Raw genomic sequence first — 23,395 nt, forward strand, 5'->3', positions numbered from 1 at the left:
GGGTTAATAACCTTCCAAAATCAAAATCTTCAAGACATCCAATCTATTTGAAATTTAAGGAAACCTTTAATTCATCAAACTTCAATATGCAACCTTTATTGGACATTCATTTGCTTATTTATTTTTATCTCGTAAGACATAGGAATAGTTAATTGAGAGGATTTCTTTTGCGACCTTTCTAATGTGAATTAATAGATTTTCGAATATCTTATTTTTATAATATATTTAAATATAAATTTAATGAAATATTTATAGAATTATAAAAATATTGAAATTTATGTCAAAGAATCTTAGCTCGAGTGGTTTGTTGAACAATGTGTTTCCCCAGTTGCATGGGTTCAAGTCTCCAAAGACATGTTGTCACTGTCCCACTAGTGGCATTTATGGAATAATTGTATTTGGTGTAATAAAGACAACCGATTTTGTTAGGTCCCTATAATAATAGTGTAGTCGCCTTATTGTTATTATTAATTTAGCCCCCATATTGTTATTATTGTGCCCCATAGAAGCCCACTATTGTTATTTTTGTGCCCTTACATTATTATTGTTATGTAGGCGTTGATTATTTTGCGACCCCTTAGACTCCTATACATAGAAAAGAGGTCTTTTCATTTGGATCATCCAATAATTTTTCATTTATGTGATGTAAAGGATGTTTTCCCCTCTAAGAGACTATTTCTCAAGTCATTGATAAATCTTTTCTTCTATTTTGTGAGTTGGTTGCATAACATTTGGTATCAGAGCTTTGGATTCTAGGGTTTCACTTCTTCAAACAAGACACCTTGGAATTTTCGCTATAATGTTTTTCCTACGAGGCTTCATAATCTATAATTGCAACCACGTGGATCTGAAATATTTGTAAACTTCGTGTATGAATTTCATATCTTGGTTCTCTATATTTTCAGAGACATGATCTAAGGAAGTTAGGGTTTTTGCAGGCTCTAGAATTTCATCTCAAACATGTGACCCAGGTAAAATTGTCATAACTATGTCTTTGAGCATCGGATTTGAATTTCGCAAAGAGTAACCAAAATTGAACAGACTATAATTTTTCTTGTGTCATTTTCAAGGTCGAAGGTTGAAACAGTGACACGTGGCACTCCGTACAAGTTCGCTCTACTGAACCAATCCATAATCAGGTCATATTGGGAGATTGGGCATAACTTTATCTTAAAAAATCCAATTTTGGTCTAACTTGTGGCATTGAAAAGATGACGCAGAGGGCTAGCACATGAAGGAATTTCATATCTTGGAGAGTCGAAATTACAGAGATACAACAGTTTCAATATCTAGCTCCAAACAACAAGGAAAAAGGTGTGAATATTATTTTTTAATTTTAATAGCTTTTGTTTGAAGAAACAGTTTGAAGTGATTCAAATGGCATAAAGAAGCATAGATATCATTATTTCATTATAATATACCTCTAAACAAAAAAAAGGACAAGCCCAATAAGCAACCAGAAATCTATAATATGATGCATGAAGAAGAGGAATAAATGCAACATGATATATCAAAGTTGCAGGACCAAGTGCAACAAATTTCACTCTCCCAAAGAGCAACCAAAAATGAATTGGGAGTGATGAATGTAAATATGGATGGTTTAGAGAAAAAATAAAAAGAGACATGGATGGTTTAAAAGGGGATATGTAAGGTTTAAAAGTAGTCATGGAAGGTTTGACGGAAGTTTTGACAAAGTTGCTATAAGAAAATCTTCCCAATGGTGGCAAGGTAATCCATGAAAATCATGATGAGGATAAAAAGAATATGAATTATGATTTTAGAGACTCGAATGTTGGGTTTGGGACCCACCACAATCCAAATATAGATATGAGGAAGTTTGATGGCAAGGATCCAATAACATGTATGCTACAGATGGAGCAATATTTTGATCTCCGTGATGTGCAATACACACAAAAAGTATGTGTTGCATCGTTATATTTAGAACCCAATTAGTTTGTATGGTATCGATGGATTTTTTCTCGAAAACCACTTGTCGCTTGGTCAATTTTTATGGAGGAAATGATAGCACATTATGGGGATACAAAGAGAAACACCATCTTTAGCCAGTTGATAAATCTCAAACAAAAGGGTTCAATGGCAGAGCACATAGAGGACTTCCAAAAATTGAATATCATGGTAATTGACATTCCAGAGGAGCATAGGATTGATGTCTTCATAGGGAATTTAAAGGATAACATCCAACATGAGGTTCACCTTTGGGAACGTGATTCATTGGAGAAAACATTCAAGGTCGCAAGAAAAGTTAAAAGAAAAATTATGACAACAAGGAAGTCTACCACTCACATTTATAAAGATGGAACTATTGTTGCTCCTAGAGTTCCACAACCTACAATGTTGACACCACAACGATTGGAAGAAAAAAGATCAAAAGGGCTTTGTTACAATTGTGATAGAAAATATTGTAAAGATCATAAGTGTGTTGAGAATAAATTATTTTACGTAGATTGTGAAAAGGAGGAAGAAATGTAATAAAAAAACATCAAAAGAGGAGGATATACACTAGGAACCAACCCTAGAGAAAGAATAAATGAATCCGAGCAAAGAAGAAATGAATCCGAACATATCTTGTAATGCATTGGAAGGAATCACCACTCCTCAAACTCTCAAGATAGAAGGATATATCAAGAAGAAAAAGGTAATAATGTTGATTGATTCGAGTAGTACCCATAATTTATCCATTGTAAGATAGCCAAGGAATTAAATTGCTTCCTTTATCCAGCACCAGAGTGTCAAGTGATGGTTGCAAATGGAGGAACTATAAATTTCTCTTATAAGTGTCATAATATCAAGCTAACCATGGGGAAATATGTATTGAATAGTCCAATGCTTTCCATTCTAATAGGTGGTGTTGATGTTGTACTAGGAGTCCAATGGTTACAATCTTTTGTGACGATAGCTTTTAATTTTCAAGAACCTTTCTTGAATTTTTTTTGGGAAGGAAAGGTAGTTGAATTAAGGGGTATTGTAGGGAAACCAAGAAAAATAATTATCTCTAATGGCATGACAATGCTTTTCAAGCAAGAACAATGGGGCATAATTTCACAATTATGCTCACTAGAGATTCAAAAATCGAAAACATCTATTTCTCCATATCTCCAAAATTCTTTGACAATCATTCTAAGGTATTTGAGACTCCCAAAGGCCTCCAACCTATTTGTGAACATGATCATGTTATTCTTTTGATCCCAAGAATTTTTCATTCAAACATTAGGCCTTACAGTTTTCCCTGTGCCCAAAAGAGTGAAATTGAATGTATGGTTACATAAATGCTAGAGGCCAGTATAATTCAACCTAGTGAAAGTTCTTTCTATGCTCCAGTAGTATTAGTGCACAAGAAGGATGGATCATGGTGTATGTGTCCAGATTATAGGGAGCTCAACAAGCCCACTATTAAAGATAAATTTCCCATTCTTGTCATTGTTGAATTGTTGGATGAATGACATGGAGAAATTTACTTCACCAAGTTGGATCTTTGTTCAGGATATCATCAAATTAGAATGAATAATAAAGAGATTCTGAAAATAGCATTTAGAACTCATGAGGGTCATTATGAATATTTTTTCATGCCTTTTGGCATTACTAATGCACCTCCCACATTTCAAGGTTTGATGAATTCCATTTTCAAACCCATCCTTATAAATTTTTTGTTAGTATTTTTTGATGATATACTAATCTACAACAAGTCTTGGAAGGATCGTGTTCAACATGTTGACAGGGTGCTCAAACTATTGGAGGAGAAATAATTATATGAAAAAACCTCCAAATGTTTCTTTGGAGTACTGAGGTGGAATATTTGGGTCATATTGTATCTCATGAGGGTGTTATGATAGACCCTAACAAAATTAAAGCCATTAAGGAATGGAAAATCCCCACAACCATAAAGCATATTCAAGGATTTCTCCAGTTGACAGGATATTATCGCAAGTTTGTTAATAAATATGGGAAACTAACAACACCTCTAACAACATTATTGAAGAAACATGCATTTTATTGGACTCTAGAAGCAACTGAGGCCTTTGAACATCTTAAAGAGGCAATGTGTCAAGCACCGGTCTTAGCTACGCCAAACTTCACTAAAACCTTAAAACCTTTATTATGGAATGTGATGCCTTAGGAAATGGAATTGGTGATTTTTTAATGCAAGAAGGAAGACACATTGCTTTTGAAAGTCGTACAATCAAAGTAAAGTATTTACACAAACCTATTTATGAGAAGGAAATGTTGGCAGTACTACATGCACTAAAGCAATGTCAATCTTACCTAATGGGAAGACACTTCAAGGTAAAAACAGATCATGATAGTCTTAAATACTTTTTGGAACAAATATTATCTTTAGAAGAGCAGCAAAAATGGGTCACAAATATGTTGGGTTATGACTTTGAAATCATCTACAGAAAAGGGAAACAAAATGTTGTTACATATGCATTCCAAAGAAAGGATGATATGTGGAAGCATTGCCTTGTGCCATTTATATTATCCAACTTGAATGGATAACCAACACAAGGGATGAATGGAAGAATGATGAAGAGGTATGGACACTCATTCAAAAGTTACAACAAGACCCCAGTACTTATGATACATCTATTTGGAAAAATGATTCATGATGGTACAAAGATCGCTTATATATTTGTAAGAATTCTCAACTCAAACAAAAGACTCTTTTGGAATTGCACACCTCCCCCTTAGGAGGGAACTCAAGATTTTTAAAAACTTATCACGGGATCAAGAAGGAATTTGTTGGGATGGCCTTAAATCTGATATTCAAAAGTTTGTAGCATAACGTTTCGTTTCCCAATAAAATAAAGTTGAGACAATTAAGACCTCAGGTCTATTACAATCTTTAGACATTCCAAGTCAGCATTGGGAGGAGGTCTCAATGGATTTTATCACATGTTTACCCAAGTATAAAGGAAAGAGTGTCATCATGGTGGTAATTAATAGAATTACCAAGTATGCACACTTTTGTGCATTATCTCATCATTTTAAAGCTAGTATAGTGTTGTTGTTGCATTTATGGAACAATTCAAAAGCTACATGGAAACCCAAAGATTATTGTAAGTGAAAGAGATCCCATTTTCACTGAAATTTTTTGGACATAATTATTTTCTTGTCTTGGTACTCAATTAACTCATAGCTCATCTTATCATCCTCAGTATGGCGGGAAAAAAAAGATAGTGGACAAATGTTTGGAAGGATATCTTCATTGCTTTGTATCTGATAGACAAACACAATGGGTCAAGTAGTTACCTCTGGCTGAATGGTGGTATAACACTTCCTTCCATACTGCAGCAAAAAGAATCCCATTTATGGCACATTATGGTTATCACCCACTGTCCATCACATCATCTTTACTAGAAAATTCCAAGGTTCAAGCAATGGAAGATCACATCGAGCATCAACAACAAGTTATCCAACTCTTAAAGGATAACCTCACTCTGGCATATAATCAAATGAAACAACAAGTAGATCAACATCCCTGTGAAATAAGTTTTGACGTAGTCGACCAAATATTTTTATTGTTACAACCATACAAACAAATGTCCCTCGAGCAAGTTAAGAAGGATAATAAATTAACACCTAAGTACCATGGTCCTTACAAGGTGTTGCAAAAGATTGGTATTATGGAATACAAATTGGAGTTGTTTGCATCTTCTTGAGTACACCTAGTTTTCCATGTTTCATGCTTAAAAAAGGTTATCGATGACAAGCTCTCAATTCAAACAATATTTCCAGAACTTGGCGAAGAAGGAAAAATCATATTAGAGCCTGAAGAGGTCACGGAAACAAGAACCCGACAACTATAGAATTGATCATTTTCAAAGTATCTCATTAAGTGGAAGAAATTACCCGTTGAAGATTCCACATAAGAGAATGAGAATTTTATACAGAAGCATCCAGAACTACTCAAGCGTTGAGGATAACACTTTTTTTGAAGGAGGGGGTCACATTAGGTCCCTATAATAATAGTGTAGTCCCCTTATTTCTATTGTTAATGTAGCCCCCATATTGTTATTGTTGTGCCCCATAGAAGCCCACTATTTTTATTGTTGTGCCCTTACATTATTATTGTTATGTAGTCTCTGATTATATTGTGACCTCTTAGACTCCTATATATAGAAAAGAGGTCTTGTCATTCAATCATCCAATAATTGTTCATTTAAGTGATGTAAAGGAGGTTTTCCGCTCGAAGAGGTTATTTCTCAAGTCATTGATCTATATTTTCTTCTATTTTGTTAATTAGTTTCCTAACAAATTTGCATTTGGTGTAATATCGGGTGGAAACTAATCTGATCGAAGTTCTCTAGAAATTCTCATTCTCGTTCAAAAATTAAAATAATAATAATAATAATAAAATCATCTTATTTTATGTGATAAATATATTTTTTAAAAATGATGATGATGATGATGATTAACATCCACTAAGACAAATATGGTATATCATACCTTAAAAAAGTAAGATATTAATTGAGGTTCTTTAATATTTTATTTCTATCATCGAAAATAAGGGAGACAAGTGTTCCTATATCGCCATAGTTTTGCTAACTAAATAATTCAACAAGTTTTGTAGCATCACAAATATTTTCAAAATTAGAACGGATGTGAATAAGAGATGGGAAATCCAAGAGAAATTTATTTTCATATTCAACCCTCTTAGTATTGCAAAGGTGACACACTATTTCATCCTAAGGTGTTTTGGGAATTGACCAACGAGCGATTTCACTTTGAAGCTCAGGGGAATTAATTCTTATCTTGGTAATATTCATTTTCTTCTTAGCACTGGTCAAGTCACAAAGGTAATTTTGGTTATCAAGATTGCGGTTGATCACCTCATTATAATACCTTAGCTTTATTTTTCCCTCTAACTCCTTATCATCCTACAACTTATACTTAAATTTGGAAGTAGTAATATTTTTAGTACTATCCTTATTCTCCAAGATGATCTCCTCCTTTACCCACCAATGGTCTAGCTAGGACTGAGCATCCTTATGCCAACCTTGCATAATTTGTGGATAAATTTATTTATTCGTGAAGATGGTTTTATTTTAAAATTATAATTTGATCTTAAATCATTTATATAGATATAGATAATAATTTTTTTGGATCATTTAAAATATTTCATTATCTCCAAATTTTAAAGAAATTAATGGATTAAAGAGAAATAATAAATTAAAATATTTTTTTAATAATGTAATCAACACTTCTGATGGATGGAGCTATGGAAACGCTTGAGGCAGCTAGGGTTTTTCCCTAGCGAACCAATCTTTGCTTAGTTTGGGTGAATGATCTACAAATCTCTTATGCAGTTTATTTAATGGTGAATCACTATGATTCGACAAAAAAATTTATTTCTTTTGCAAGTATAGCTTCCAATCAAGTTAGCGCTTCTTCTATTTCATACAGTTCCATTCTGAAGTTTGGTTCTATTCTTCTAGCGGTTCAAGAAATTCCTTACCCCATTGTTCTAGTGGATGAGGAAATTTTATGTTGTGAATTTATTTTTTCAAAGCATGGCATGGTTTGCATGTTTAATGGGTACTCGCCATGGTTGGTTGATCTATAAAAATGGATATATAAGACATGGAAGCCCCTTTTGACGGATGAAATGAACATTTACCCTATGGCTCAAGGTTTTTTCGTTGTGGTTTTTTATAATATAGAGGATAAGAAGGCCATTTGCAAAGTTGAGCCATGGTTTTAGGGTAGTGATGGTTTTTTCATGCATCCCTGGACTCCCGCTTTCGATATGGTAATGGCATCAATTTCCACGGCCCTAGTTTGGGTAAGGCTTCTAAATCTTCCATTATATTTTTTGAATCTGCCATCATTATCCTCTATTGGGAACGCATTGGGAAAGTTTTATCGTTGTCGTCCTAAATCTAAAAATTTTTACAAGACTACTTATGTCAAAATATGTGTGGAGATGGACTTCAAAAAGGATTTTCCAATGAAGATTAATCTAAAGGCTCTAAACTATGTTTAGGTCCAAAAGCTTGACTATTAGAATATTTATTTTCATTGCAAAGCATGCTATGAAATAGGGCATGTAATTAAACACTAACCCAAATGTTTATAGAGTAGTAAATATGAGAAAAAACCTTGAAGGCCCAAATGGTGGGAATGAGTGTAAGGTGATCACTATGTAGTATATAAATAGGAAGAGCTTCATGATAAGAAGGAACCAAAAGACAAGAAGGAGGTAGATATGGCCAAAGAAAATGCATCTGCTACAACAAAAAATAAACAAGATAAAACACATTCCAATGAGGACCCTCTGGACGCCAATAAGGATTCTTCAGACACCAACAAGGACTCTCCATATACAGTGAAATTGGAAAAGAAACAAACCCTCATGGAAAACAGATCCCCTCTTGAAACCACGAGGAATAACATTGAAAAGGCACCTTCTTGGGTAAATCAATTAGATGAGGAAGATCTCAAGAATAGAAATGTGCACTTGCTGAAGAATGACCTATTGGAATTTGCAAAAAATACGGGTTGGATATAAGTTGGTAAGAAAGGAAAAAATAATTCACCAAGAAAAAGAAGAAATCAGACCAAATTAAATAAAAAATAGTGAAAATGGAATGTAAATGTGTTTGGATATTGGGGGCTTTTTGGAAAAAAAATTTAGTTGGAAAGGGACCAAAAATTTTGTGTCATGAGAAATTCACTTAAGGGTTTGGATTGAGCCTTTGTGCTCAACCTAAAATCTGCAAGATTTTGAAATTTCTGAAGCATTTAAATGGTTATGGTGGTGAATCCATGTGTTATAATCCAAGTTCTAGTCATTCTTTTAAACAAAATAGATGTAAATAACTCTTTTTTTATGAATAACATTTTCTTTGTAAATTAAGGCTTTGTATTAATCAAAAATCAGATATACATTACTCTTCCATATTTCTTTCTAAGGATTTGGGCTTCCTCAAGACACTACTCAAAACAGAAACAAGGTTGAATAACCCATGCAATACCAAACACCAAGATCTCATACATAGTTATACACCATGACCATCACTTAACCCATCGTCGCACAACAAAACTAGTACAAAGGCCAACCAAGAAATCAACATCACAAACACCATAGTTGATACATAAGTGACCACCACATTATGCCCAAAATCAATGCTCACACAACCATAACTTAAGATTGTAAAAATGACAAAGACCCTGTTAATCGGTCCAAATAAAAACAAAGGAACCAATAGACTGTACAATTCAACCACTTGAAACTCTTATCATTTTCCCAAGAGGAAATTGTAACCGGAACCCTCACACTTGACCCCAGAGGATCCCTTAGATCTCCATAGTCGGACTCACAAGCAATATGATCCTCCCCATGGAGCAAGTGGGAATTGATCTTATCTAAACAAAATATTTGATTTATAATCATCCTTTTGATGTTTTGCAAGGAGACAAGGACATTATACCACTCCACCTGCTCTTCTTTTAGGACCATACCCAACAAAGTTTTAATTTTCTAGTGTAAAGCTATCAAATTCAGGTATTGCTTCTTCCTGCCCCTAGTGTGTCCTAGGTTAGGAACCCATGTCGACATATCCTCCAGGATTTATGAATCAAAATTGGATTATCGTTCAACCCCTACTTGAGTCTCCAATTTATGAATCTCTTTCATCGTCTCTGGAAAAACAACATTGAAGCAGGTGGAATCCAAATCATGATAAAAGAGTCTCACCTCTCTCTACTCCTAGGGAGATTTGTCACCTCCCCCACCCTATTTGCAACACAATATTTGTCTTGGTGGCATAGCTGAGACGCAAGGGGGCACATGTAGAGCACCCACTATAGATTCCTCTACCTGCAAACAAGCAAGAAAATAAATTATATGCATGCTCTCTAGGACCAGGACTTAAACCAACTAAATCATCCCCATGGATCAAAATAAAAGACTCAGACTCAATCGGGTAGTTGTGTAAACAACAGAGGTCGTAGTTCCCTTGACAGACAACCCACTCCCCAACACCATGAAACAATAGAAAATACTCAGATAAAACATGAAATATTGGAAGCTTGAAATGGATAGATGGTCACGACAACCAATCCCCAAGAACCCATCCAACCCATTAATGAAATTCACACATTGGCACCCAAAATTTATCATCAAGGCCATAAACTCATACTCAAACATTAGTAAAACCAAGAGGCCCTGGACCCAAATACGCATGCAAACTACCAAGGCCCCTTGACCCCTTTGAACAAACTAAGATTGGAGTTCACAAAAAAGATAGGCCCGGACAACAAGCTCTTGAAAACCAAAATAACCAAACAATTAAGGAAATTGACCTAAAATTTCACATTGCAATAGGTAACTGGCATCCTTGCCATCCCTCCACAAAACCTAGTACCAAACAACCATGAACAAACTTGTTCTCCAAGGAAAATTTAGTGCATCCTCCAATTCCCACACATACTAGAAAATTCAAGTCCTACAACTTCAATTATATACTCCCACCAAGACCCAAAGCACCGCACTATTGCAACTAGAACATATAAAATGTGATGGGAGGTCGAGGAATATCCTTCACCTCCACTCAAACTACCACGAACATAATCCATATCCTTCACGAGACATGTAATAAATAACAATTGCTAATTATAGTTTTGCATGTAGATGCATGTGAGGGAAGGTCGCACCCCACCTAGCTTAAATGCACATCACGTCTAAGGGGGTGGAAGGCATTTCCTCCAAAGCCCCCATCTTCTCCACATCAACACCCTGGTCAAGGGTATGAATAAAAATTGTAAAATAAAATTTATTAATAAATTAATAAAATCTTTTTCATTCAAAAATCGATTTAAAAAATTACATGGTGTAAAATAGTTTGTGAAAACAACTAGTGACAAGATGTTTTATTAAGGCGCTTCATAATGAAAAGGTCATTGATCCATGAGTACTAATTGGTATTGACTAGGCCTAGTGAAACCCTTAGAGAGGATGTTAACAACTTAGATGCACTTGGGTAGTGGTTCCTCAAAATACAGGTTCGTCCCACCAATTTATGAAACAAAAAATAATGAATAAAATTATATATTTCTATGTAAAGATTTTGTTTTTAATGATTATATTAATATTAATATCATATTTTATGGATTTTGTTTAATTTATTGATTGTTGTGCCAAGAGGTGCTCTCTAACTCAGTATGAAAGAGATGTTGTAATGTTGTGTTATGTTATGTAAACATTTTGACTCAATTGAATAAAATAAAATAAAAGTCATTGTAATATGGAAGAGATATTGTCATGTTATGTTTTGTTGTGTAAACATTTCAACTCAATCAAATGAAAAAAAAATGAGGAGATCTCAAAACGATCAATTTGGGAGATCTTAACACAATGAGGAGCACTAAGTTTTTCATAGGCATTGTATCATATGTTGTTGCCCTCAAGCTTCAGCTAGTATCTGAGGATCTTGAAAATAGGCTTCTGTAGAATCACTTCTTTTTCATGAGTTCAATCATGTTTATTGTTGCATTGGTTTTCTCTTGAAGTACTTTGGGCCTCTCTTAAGATCTTTGTTTCCCAAAGTCATTTCAGTCTTTTTTGGATGAGGCAAGGGTGGCGAGAGGCCTATAGATCGCAAAAGAATGGTAACTAAAAATTTTATTTGCATACTTGGGCGTAGATCTAATCTATATAACCATAGATATGGAAAAGAAATATTGTGAGCCCACAAAATTAGAGGGGCTTATATGATTTCCCATTAAAATAATGAAGAATATATCTCTCCATGTTCTATATCAATCACTATATGTATGGTGTTACACAGATATTACTATTGTCAGGAATGGAGGGACAGTAGAACTTGTTCTCCTCAATCCTATAGATCTAGATCAGGATCGTAATATTTTACAGTTGCTTTATGAACCAAGATGAAGCTTTTTATTCCAGATTTGGTCTAGATCTTCTATTTAGACCCTTCCTTTCAATGCTCAGAGGCATTTGCTTCAGAAATCAATCTTGGATTGGGAGAAGTGTTTTCAAATCTTTGTGAAAACCCTAAATGGGAAATCGTTCCTTTTATGGGTTCGATCCTCTGATCAAGTGAAAGATCTGCAAAATAAGATTCAGTTTATATTGGGTATACCTACAAATCTATAGAATTTGATTAGTGAAGGCAAGTCATTACAAGATATTAACTAGTTGAAAGATTATAACATTAGACATAACTCCAACCCCCGATTGGGGTGATATCGGTGGTGATCAGTGCAATTAATACGGATCAGGCAAGAGTGGGTGACGAGGCAGAAGACCGTCAGGTAATGATGAAGGAGGACAAAGGGATTATCAGCAAAGGTATCATATCGAGAAGGGAAGGCGCCAAGGCAATGCAGGAAGAAGCCAATGGAGGTAATGTGGCAGAGCTCGGACGTGGGAATGACCGCACAGGTGAAGGACGAAAGGAGGTGGGAGATGATGAAATAGGCAGCTGGCAGGTAAAGCGAGCGATGGGAGACGAGGAGAACCGCCGGAGGAGACATCATAAAGGAAGGCGAGATAAACAGAGGAGAACGTTAAAAAAAGGTGTTGAGGATCAGCGAAGAGACAGAGCAGTGAAAAATCTGAGCAGGTTAATAGTAAGGCAGGGAAGGCGGAGAAGACAAGCGGACAACGTCGATAAGAGGTATCGAATGGCGACAAGGAGGAGAATGAGGAGCGATGAGGGCAAAGACAACAGAGAACGGAGAAGCCAGGGAAAGAAGGGGAAAGGAATCGAAGAGGGAGAAGTGGCAGAGGAGTATTAGACGATCCAAGATGACACAGAAGAAGAAGTTGAAATGTTTGACTCTGACCAGGATGGAAAGGAACAACCGCGCACGAAGATATGGAAGGATGTAGGGTCAACAAGGGATAAAAGACAGGAGAACAGGGAGCAGGAAGACAGGAGTAACAAATGGCGAGAGGAGAGAGGTGAATTTGGAAGCACCTCAGGCACGAAGAGTCGGGGAGGCAGGGGAAATTACAGGAACAGAGGAAGAGCAGGACGGGGATGAGGGCATCGAATCAGAGGAAGAGGAGGATCGGCAGGGAGTCGGGCAGAGAATGAACCTACACCAGCAAGAAAATATAGGAAAACATTAAAGAAGAGGATTCAGTTTGCGAAGGAAGCGTATTGTGAGAACACCAATAAAGATATCAGAAGAATAATCCAGCATATGGAGGAAGAAGCAACACAGGGGCAATCAGGGTCAGAAATGGAAGACCGGGAATACCTCCTCTCAGATCCAGGGAATACGAGAGGCTGCATGACTCTGTATAAACAGGCCTTGCATGTTTACTGGGTCATGAAAAGGCTGCTGGCAAAGGCGATGGAGCAAGTGGCCATGGAGATGGCAGAACTGTCACAGGGAATCCCAAACTTGAAGAAAGAATTGCAAAACATGTAGGTCACTCTGATAATGCAGGATAAAAAATTGGAGGAGATTCAGCAGCTGATCAAGGAAACCAACCCGTGTATAAAGAAAGAAGAGGAGCAGCAAGAAGTCATGGCGGACTAATACTGGAAGATATGTATAATGTTTGCAGTTTTTTTTGTGAAAATGGTTGAATAGTTTAGCTTCTATTTCTAGTTAAGAATGCAAAAAAGAGACAGTAGTAATCTTTTTGAATGTATAGTTTACATCATGGACAAGAAGAATCAGTATTTTTTGTTTTTGGATGGCTGTCAAAAACTTAAGGTGGCCAACAGACCCAATTTCCCCTCGGGGCGGGTTGAGGCCACCATGAAAATGTAATGGTTTCAATTCGAAGTAATGGAAAAAGAATGGTCCCTCCTTAGTTTACAAAAAAAAAAACATTAGACATAACTCCACAATTATCTAAATTTTAGGTTGGGAGGTGGAGCTCCAGGAGTGAGTAACCCAATTGGACCAGCTTCGTCTTCTAGATATCCTAAGGTTTCCACCTTGTTCAAGGATGTCATGAAAGGGAAAGTTTCTATACCAGATAGAAAAAACATCTTATATGTTAGTAAATTTTCTAGAGGTAAGTGGTATTTTCACATTCCTCCAAGCCATAGCTCTGATTTGCAGATTTAACGGTTATTTGCCCAAGTCTGAAGATCTACATTAGTGGGTCTTTTACTGATTAGACCAATACATGTGATATTTAATTGTGTTCTAAGGGGTTTTTTATGGTATAATTTGGCAATCAAGAAGATCTGGAGTTTGTTTTAAATGAGGTACCATGGTTTAAATTAGGAAAGGGTGGGTCTATTCATAACTAAATGGTTTCCAAATTTTGATGCTACAACCATGGTGATTACAAAGATGTCGGTATGTGTGAGACTTCAAAACCTCCCTCTCCCTTTTTGGCACCACCAAGTTTTAGAAGGTATTGGAAACACATTGGGGAGGTTTATGAAGATAGATCAAGAAAGAATGGAAAAATGCATTTTTACCTTTGCTAGTATCTACGTAGAAATCAACCCTACTAAAGGTCTACCATATCACATACATGTCGTTGATAGAGATTTCAAGTGGACACAATTGTTACATTTTGAAAATATGACATTCGGATGTTGGATTTGTCTTTAGACAGGGCATACGCAAAATTCATGCCCACAAGCAACAAAAAAAGGACAAAGAAAAGATCCCAAAAATGAAAGGGGTGGCAGTTTCTAGATCCACATCTTTCAGAATATGAAGACAAAGAAATGGATGAGAATCATCAAATAGTAGAAGAACATAATCAACAATGTTCCCAATCAGAGGTGGGTGAAAATAAACAGGATGATCCTGAAAGACACACCGAGAAAGGCATTGATCTAGTAGTGATCCAAGCTCCATAAAAACAACATGATGAAATATGCAATAGTCAAGGAGTGGCAGGAACAAAACGAACACATACATCTTAAAGTTATGACTCAGATAAAGAAGGGCTTTCGAAGTTTAAAGGAGAATAAATGGCAATAGTAATCACCAACTCCAATTCTAGGGGCTGGAGAAACGAAGTTTAAATGAGAATAAATGGCAATAGTAATCACTAACTCCAATTCTGGAGGTTGGAGAAGTTCAGAAGAGGAAAGTAGAAAAGAGAAGATATGTTTATCTAAGTAAATGTTATTGTGGTTTGAAAATTTGTGTGCATGTTCTGAGTGCAAACAACCATGCTATGAGTGTGTTATACACATGTAAAATGTAATTTTATTTTTTAATAAAATTACAAGTTTGTTTCTTCGGGAAAAGAATAATAAATAAATAATAAATAAAATTAAAATTATATATATATATATATATATATATATATATAAAACCAGATTAGATCCATCTTAACTTCTAATTTATTAAGAGCTAAGAGGGATCAAATCTCTCAAGATGCAAATATATTTTTTGAGTGTAAAACATGAGGAAAGGTTTGCACCTCAAGAAATTTGATCTCTCCCCAAGTTAAGATGAATCTAGGCTGTTTTATTACTATTTATATGATATATTAAGCATTTTCATTATAATAATATATTTAAATTGTTAAAAAAAAACTATAAATTGAAATTGTTTCCAATCAATTTATAATAATCTCAAACTAATAAGATTACTATTGTCAAAAAAGGAAAAAAAAAAAAAAAAAACAAAACTTCACCTTATCAAAATCAAAATTAATTAAAACAAGTGTAATAGGTAGTGTTGTTGCTTAATACATGTTTCTTATGCAAAAATTAATTGATAGAAAAAAGTTATAGTAACTAGGATAACAAGAACATTAATACTACTTAAAAAATTATCTATATTTTTAACATATTTTTCTAGATAACGCCAAAGGATCACACCCCGTCAGCTTATTAGTATAGCGTAATTCTGGTTTGAAATTTTTTGTGCACGTTTAAGTGAAAACAACTATGTTATGAGTTTGTTAAGAACATGTAAAATGTAATTTTGTTTTTTAATAAAATTAGAAGCTATATATATATATATATATATATATATATATATATAGTAACTTCTAATTTATCAAGCCCTTAGAGGGATCAAATCTCTCAAGATGCAAACTTCTTTTTTTAGCGTGAAACTTGAGGAAAGGTTTGCACGTCATGAAATTTGATCTCTTCCCAAGTTAAAATGAATCTAGGCTAGTTTATTACTATTTATATAATATATTAAGCATTTTCATTATAATAATATATTTAAATTTTTAATCGTTAAAAAAAAATCTAAAAAAAATGAAATTGCTTCTAATCAAATTATAATAATCATAAACTAATAAGATTAATATTGTAAAAAAAGAAAAAGAAAAAACTTCACCTTATCAAAATCAAAATTAATTAAAACAAGTGTAATATGCAGTGTTGTTGCTGAATACCTATCTCTTACGCAAAAAATAATTGATAGTGAAAGTTATAGTAACTAGGATAAAAAGGACACTACTATTATGTAAAAAATTGTTTATATTTTTCTAAATAATCCGAAGGGATCACATCGCATGGGCTTATTAACAAATCCTAACCCCGAGGGCATCCACGATAGTTGACCCATGACCTCTCATTAGCAAGGTGCTTTAACAACGAAAACTTGACCAATTAAGCTAACCCTTTAGTGAATTTCTCATATTTCATTATAAAATAAAAATAATAAATTTTGTTAATTTATAATATTAATCATATGTTAGTAATATAAATAAATCTAAAAACACAAATTAATTTAAAATTAGTATTTAATTTTTGTTAAATTTAAAAAAATAATAATAATAAAATATTTTAAATTTTAATTTGATGATTTAGAATTTCAATTAAATTTTATTAATATTAAATTAACTTACAAATATAAATTAATTTAAAATGGGTTAACTTACCAATATAAATTAATTTAAAATGGGTTTTGTGTCTTTTATTAAATTTAAAATAAAATAATAAAATATTTGAAATTGTAATCATATATGAAAATTTTATTTAATTTTTCATCTTAAATATAGTTTGAAAAAACATTATTAAAATTTTGAATTATTTTCCTGGAAATACTAGTGGAAAAGAGAACTTAAAAATACGGAGAAAAAAAAAAACATTATTAAAATTTTGAATTATTTTCCTGGAAATACTAGTGAAAAAGAGAACTTAAAAGTACGGAGAAAAAAAAAAAAAAAAATAATCGACATTATTTTACATAGATTTTGAAATGTCAAAAGTGGCCATTACGTAAACTCTAATAATATACAAATTCCATGTTATTAGACATTTGCATGACTCTAATGTTGCTAGAATGAGGCCTAAGAATAAATTGCCAAGCAAAATGAAGCTCTAAATATTACCACCCATGCAAAGATCTAGCATTACGAGGCCTCTGAGTTATAATAACACAGGGGCCATAAAATATTGATGGTTAACAAATTCATGTATAATAAATAAATATCTAATATTACATATTTAGTAATAATATTTGTGAGAACCATGTGAGTGGCACATATGTGTGTGAACAACAATGATTTTGAGTTGTGTGTAAATATGAGGTTTTTTTGGTTTTATTATTTTTAAATTATTATATTTTTGACCAATTCAATTTAAACCCAATAAAATTTATCAACTCAATATTCACCCATCAAAATTCAATATTCACCCATCAAAATTCCGAAAAATCAATATTCACCCATCAAAATTCACAAATTTCATTGGTAAAAAAGTTAAAATATAATTTTATTTTATTTTATTTTTAAATTATTTTAATATAAATTTATGAGAAACATTATGAAAACGTAATAACATTTTTCGATTTTAATAGAAATCAAAGTAATTTTTTTTTAAGGAACAAGTAGCTTTATATTTATCAAGCTAGAATCAAACCAGCGCCTTTACATTCAAACATTGCACCATTTCAAGTCTGTTCCAAAATTGTTCAAAATAAATCCTATAGCTACCCTGCATGTTCAGTGTTATCATTCTTACTACATTTATCCTATAGCTTCGTCAAAATACACCACTGATTTTAATAAAACAATAAAACATTTATAGAAATAGATATTATAGAGGTTGCTACTAGCTTCCCGCCAGCTCCTCACGAAGACTTTCTTCCAGTGCCACTTGTTCGCTGACCTCCTGGATGGGGAATGTTGCTTCCCCTCTTTGTATTTCATCCACCTCCATAATAGGCTAAACTCTAGATGGGGAGGTGTTATAGACAATTTTGTGCCTTGCAGCATCAGGCATGAATTGTCAATAATCCAAGGGATCCAAAGTCCCTAAACATGATGTTCCTACCCCTAGAGGAACAAGGTCAGCAAACCAACAGCTCTCAGATCAGTTCTCCACCTGAAAACACTCAAAAACAAGCAATCCTGAAATCAAAGCAGGTGCTCCACTAGGCTTCTGCGCTGAAACTCAACTCCTCCATGGTGTACCTGCGTTGCAAAGCAGGTAGAACAAAGGCCACCTGCGCTGAGCGAGATGGGACAAGTGGCACACTGAGTCATTGCTCTGGAATCTTCCAAAAATGACACTTGGATCAGGGATTTCGCCTTGTGATGAGTCAGAGGCTCTGTTTCTCCAAGTGGAAGTAAGGTTCTCCAAGTGGACTCAAGAACTGAAGATCAACTGAAGAGAGAGAGGACACAAGGCAGCTACACATCAATTGCAAGCTGACTCATCCTTTCTCAATTCATCTATATATTGAGTTCTCTCCTATGAGCTCAGGAGGCTGGAATTTTGTGCAAAGTAATGATATGCTGTTGGTTTCACTATAGAGCTATTGGGTGATTGCTTGAAGGAGGTGAAGAGGAGAAATTCTTTCTGCTGGGAGGTGTTGCTGGATTGGGGCCTTCAATGGTTGTAACACTCTCAGAACTTTACTTCTTCCATTAATAAAAGCTATTGAGGTTCTTCTATATGCACTTGTTTCAATGATGTATTGTGATAATTGTATATTTGATTTATGCTAATCCTTGAATCAGTTATGATTGCATGCTTCTTGTAGTTTCCTTCTTTGTTATTTTGCAGGATCTCATTGTAGCTGGGCCAGCAAAAGAGCAAGGAGCTGGGAGCAAGCAGGCAAAGAGAAGAGTTTGGATTCGACATTAAGCGCAAGACAACGGTTAGTGCATTTCTTCATTCTCTCTTGCTTTCATAAAGAAGTAAACCTTAAGTAGTTTTCTTTACAGTTGTTGCCGAGGTACTATCACCCTTAGAGTGGGATAGGGTCATCCGAATCGGATACTTTTCCCTACAACAAACTGGCGACTCCGCTAGGGATCGTATCTGTTTGATTGTTTGTAGTATTTTGCTATTCATTTCCTGAACAAAAGAGTACCAAATCGAAAAGCTTTTGACTATATCAAAAGCGAAGTAGAGGGCAGCTACTCTAGCTCATTTCTGAGCATGTTCATGATTTGAAGAGCTGATCTACAAGGATCCTTGTAAGCTCTTAGTGATAGCTTTTCATCTTCCTTGTCATCCCTTAGTGTGTGCTTGACTGATAGCTTCTGATTTGAGCAAAAACTGTGAATTTTTGAGAAAATTGTGACCCGGAAACTGAGAAAACGCAACTTTCGTTTTCCAAAGCAGGTAGTACACAGGCTACCTGCTTTGCAACGCAGGTCTCGAAGGGGCTACCTGCGCTGAGAGCCAGACTGGCTGTGCAGCACCTGCGTTGGCCCAAATTTGCCTTGTGCATTTGGGGTTTCCTCCCTTTTTCTTGCCTGTTTTCACTATAGATTTTGCAGCCAGTTACCAGTCTTGTACCTGTTCTGAAACCAACCTTACTTGCCATCATTCCGCCTCTGTTATATAACGAAATTGTACTTGTTCTTTTGTATTTCTTACATCATTTACAATTTCCCATAACGAAAGTAAACTAGTCTTGCTTTGGCCTCTTAGATCTGAACCTGTGTTAGGCATTTTGCTGGTCTAAAGAGTTAGCTTGTTTGCTGTCCATAGCTGATTAGTCTTTTTACTTTCGTCATTATGGTTTGATTTCATGTATTTCCAGTGATTAAACAAGTAAATCTTAAGGTGTCTTTTGATTTTGGACTAGCTTGTTTACTTTCGCTTTAAATCGAAATCAAAGTGATATAACAACTTTCTTTTTGTAATACATCAACATTAAGAAAGGGAAAAGAAAATACATGCATTGTGCATTTTGCATTTGAAAAAGTTTGCATGATGATTTAGGAGAAAGTGCATTAGTTTGTGCTGTATGAACTGTGTGAAAAGATATGCCTTTCTTCTCCCTCAGTAGTTAAGATTTTCATCAGTCAAAAAGATTTGAAAAAAGCTTGCTTCTCATCTTAGGCTGCATTTAGGATTTTTGTCATATACATCTCGTGGTGAACCTTGAAAGGCAAACTTTAAAAAGATCAACTTAAAATATACTGAATGAACCTAACAACGCATTGAAACATAACGCAAACACATAGAGGTCTAAGCTAGAGACGTGTTCCGGCGTCGTTAAACGTAGTGACTGTCGATCTCTACGAAGGTGGGTGATTCCTCCTGAGAGTCGGTGGCACTAATACGGACTTGTGCTCCCACGTACCGTCGAGTATATATTGGGAGACCCCTATAGGCATATATCCTTTATCCTTAGGAAGCCGTGTCCGCCGCCCTACTGATCGCAATGCAGTGAACACAGCATTCACGAAGATTGACCACACGTACCGTAAAACGTATTCCGTGGTTTTGCGAAAGGTTTGGCACACCCTCTGCCTAGATCTCCAGAGCAATTTCTTTTGGCCTTTTTCAAACTCTATAACTGAAAAAGTCCAACCGAGCATTTGTCACTTCGGGCTCGTTAATACATCGAAGGAGACTAGAGTCATCTTTAGCTTTTTCTCGACTCTTAAAACATGAAAAAGCAAAGTTATGTTTAAAAGCGTCTAATAAAATTCATTCAAATCAGAAACGCAAATTTTCCCCTTTATATTTTAGTTGATCGAGTAATCCGCAATCGTGGAAGAAAGTCAATTGAATATCCGTCGTTCTCGGAGGTTTGCGAGTCAACCGTCTTTGTCTCTGGAATCGAAAACAGTCCGGACGAAGCAAGCTCGTCGAACCAGTTCAAAATCTCCTTTAAAAGTTAGAACAAGTGTTCCAACAACATCTGAGGTTCTGGTTACTCCAAACATTTCCGGAAACCCTGCCTCTATAGAAGAAGTTCGACCGCCGCAGAAGGACAGTAATACTGATCCTAGTCTGGGGGCAAATACTTGTATAACTGAACCAGTTCCATCTGTAACTGGTCCAGAGAGTTTTGTTCCTCAAACATCTGTCGCTGTTGATACAACCCCTTCTTCGGCACCGGAAATCTATTACGGACCTGACGGTCTTCCTCTTCCACCTGGTCTGATTGCGATAGAGGAAATTATAGAGGAACCGCAAGTATCCACTCCAACTCATTTTGGAGTAGGGGTCACTCTATTTCCTGCTACAACAGAAGTTTGTCCATCACCAGTGGAAGTTCCTGTAGAATCACTAGGCAATCAATTGAATAGACTCAAAATGTCTGAACAACCGTCGACATCTAGGACTGTGTCAAATGACACGGCGACGGCAGAATTACCTGTTGCAAATCCAACAATGTTCGCCGGCATACCATCTGTCCCAACTAGCTCTCAGTCGCTAGAAGGAGTCCACCAAGGGACTATATCGGCAGTATGGTCTGTTCCTGTTTGTTCCGGAGTAATGTCTGGTAACTCTTATGGTGAGACTCAACAAATTGACCCTTTTGGGAATCAATTTAGGCCATCCAGTCCCCCAGGACAATCAATTGCCTTGAGTTCTGGATTACCACCGTATGGGGGGCAGTACGCCCTTTCATTACCCCCTCCGGGAGGGTACCCATACGGGAGTTCTCAACCTTATTCAAGTTATGGTGGAATTGCAACAAGTAGTTGGGTACCTATGCTATCCCAGCCACCAAGAGTTGTATATTCTATGCAACAGTGTGTACCTGTGACGAACATCCCAACTACACCGGCTATTGTAACCGTGTCGCAAGTTCAAACGATGCCTGTTGTATGTCAACCTCAGATTTCTCAGGTTCTCATGCAACAGCCCCTTGACCCTGCGACCCAACCACAATCGCCTACTGGTAGGGCGACACAAGTACAATCGGGTACAATCACCCCACATCTTGGTCCAATGGTTAGTATAGCACAACAACCCATGGTATCGCAACCGTGGATAGTGCAATACCAACAGCCACAATTCCAACAAGTGTACCAAGGTTCTAAACAGCAAATCTTTGCGAATACTGGACAACCATATATCCAAAGTGGTCAAGTCCATCAACCGTATCAGTCATACCAACATCAACTCCATTATGCTGGTATGCAAAGACCAACTGTTCAGGCGATTCCATCATACCCTGGATACGCTTCCCCTAACTTGAATCAACAGTTACCATTCGTGGCGACTTTAGAGTTGCCTGATTTACATCGGTTAACCAATGATCCAATTGCTTACGCCCCATGGTGGCCAGTGATCCCGCACAAACTCCCATCCGACATTCCTAAATTCAATGGAAATCCAGGTGAAGACCCGTCGAATCATGTGATGACATTTCATCTATGGTGTTCGTCGAACACTTTAAATGATGATTCGATAAGGCTTCGCCTCTTTCAGAGGACATTGACAGGTCCAGCGGCGAAATGGTATATAGAATTGCCAAGAGCTTCGTTCGACAATTTTAGCTCCCTTGCCACGACATTTTTAACCCACTTTCAATTACCGATAAGGTATGAAACGGGAACAGAGATATTGACTAACTTCAAACAGACAACCGCAACTCATATATCAGATCATATACATGAGTGGCGACGTCGACGAAGAATGGTTAAAACATACGTTCCTGATCAGCTTTTAGCTGAGTGGTTTATAAAGTCGTTACTTCTGGCCATAACGAAAGATGTGGCAAAGGGGGGAGTCGTAACAGAAGAGCAGGTTATTGCTCGTGCACAATATTTGGACTTAGTATATACTCAGTCCGGCACGCTCTATGACAAAATACCAGACGCCCCTAGACCAGAGTTTTCAATCCCTCCTCCTCCTAAATCAAATAGTGACTCTCATGCCGGCGATGGCGTGATTGGCACGGCAAACACGAATCCGAAAAGGACCAATCAAAAGAAGGCCCGTAAGGATTCGAATCAAAATGCGCATGGAGAAATTCTTGCTTCGGAAGTGAATGCCGTATCGACAGATAAAGGCAAAGAAACCAATCAACCAGGAAGCAAGAAGAAGCAAAACAAAGGGAAGAAAGATCAAAGAAAGTCATCTCCTCGAAAAACTCCTCATAGAGAGGAGAAACCACCTGGGGGGTGTCACATATGTGACGATGATCATTGGACGGCAGATTGCCCGTACAAAGCTGAGTTTAAAAGATTCGTAAAGAATCCGCATACTCCAGCTGTGTTGACTGATCCTTTTCCCGATCCAAGTCAAAA

The sequence above is a fragment of the Pinus tabuliformis genome, chromosome X (genome assembly GCF_031772625.1).
Source record: "Pinus tabuliformis cultivar Carrire ecotype Pingquan chromosome X, CPIR1, whole genome shotgun sequence".
Lineage (NCBI taxonomy): Eukaryota > Viridiplantae > Streptophyta > Pinopsida > Pinales > Pinaceae > Pinus > Pinus tabuliformis.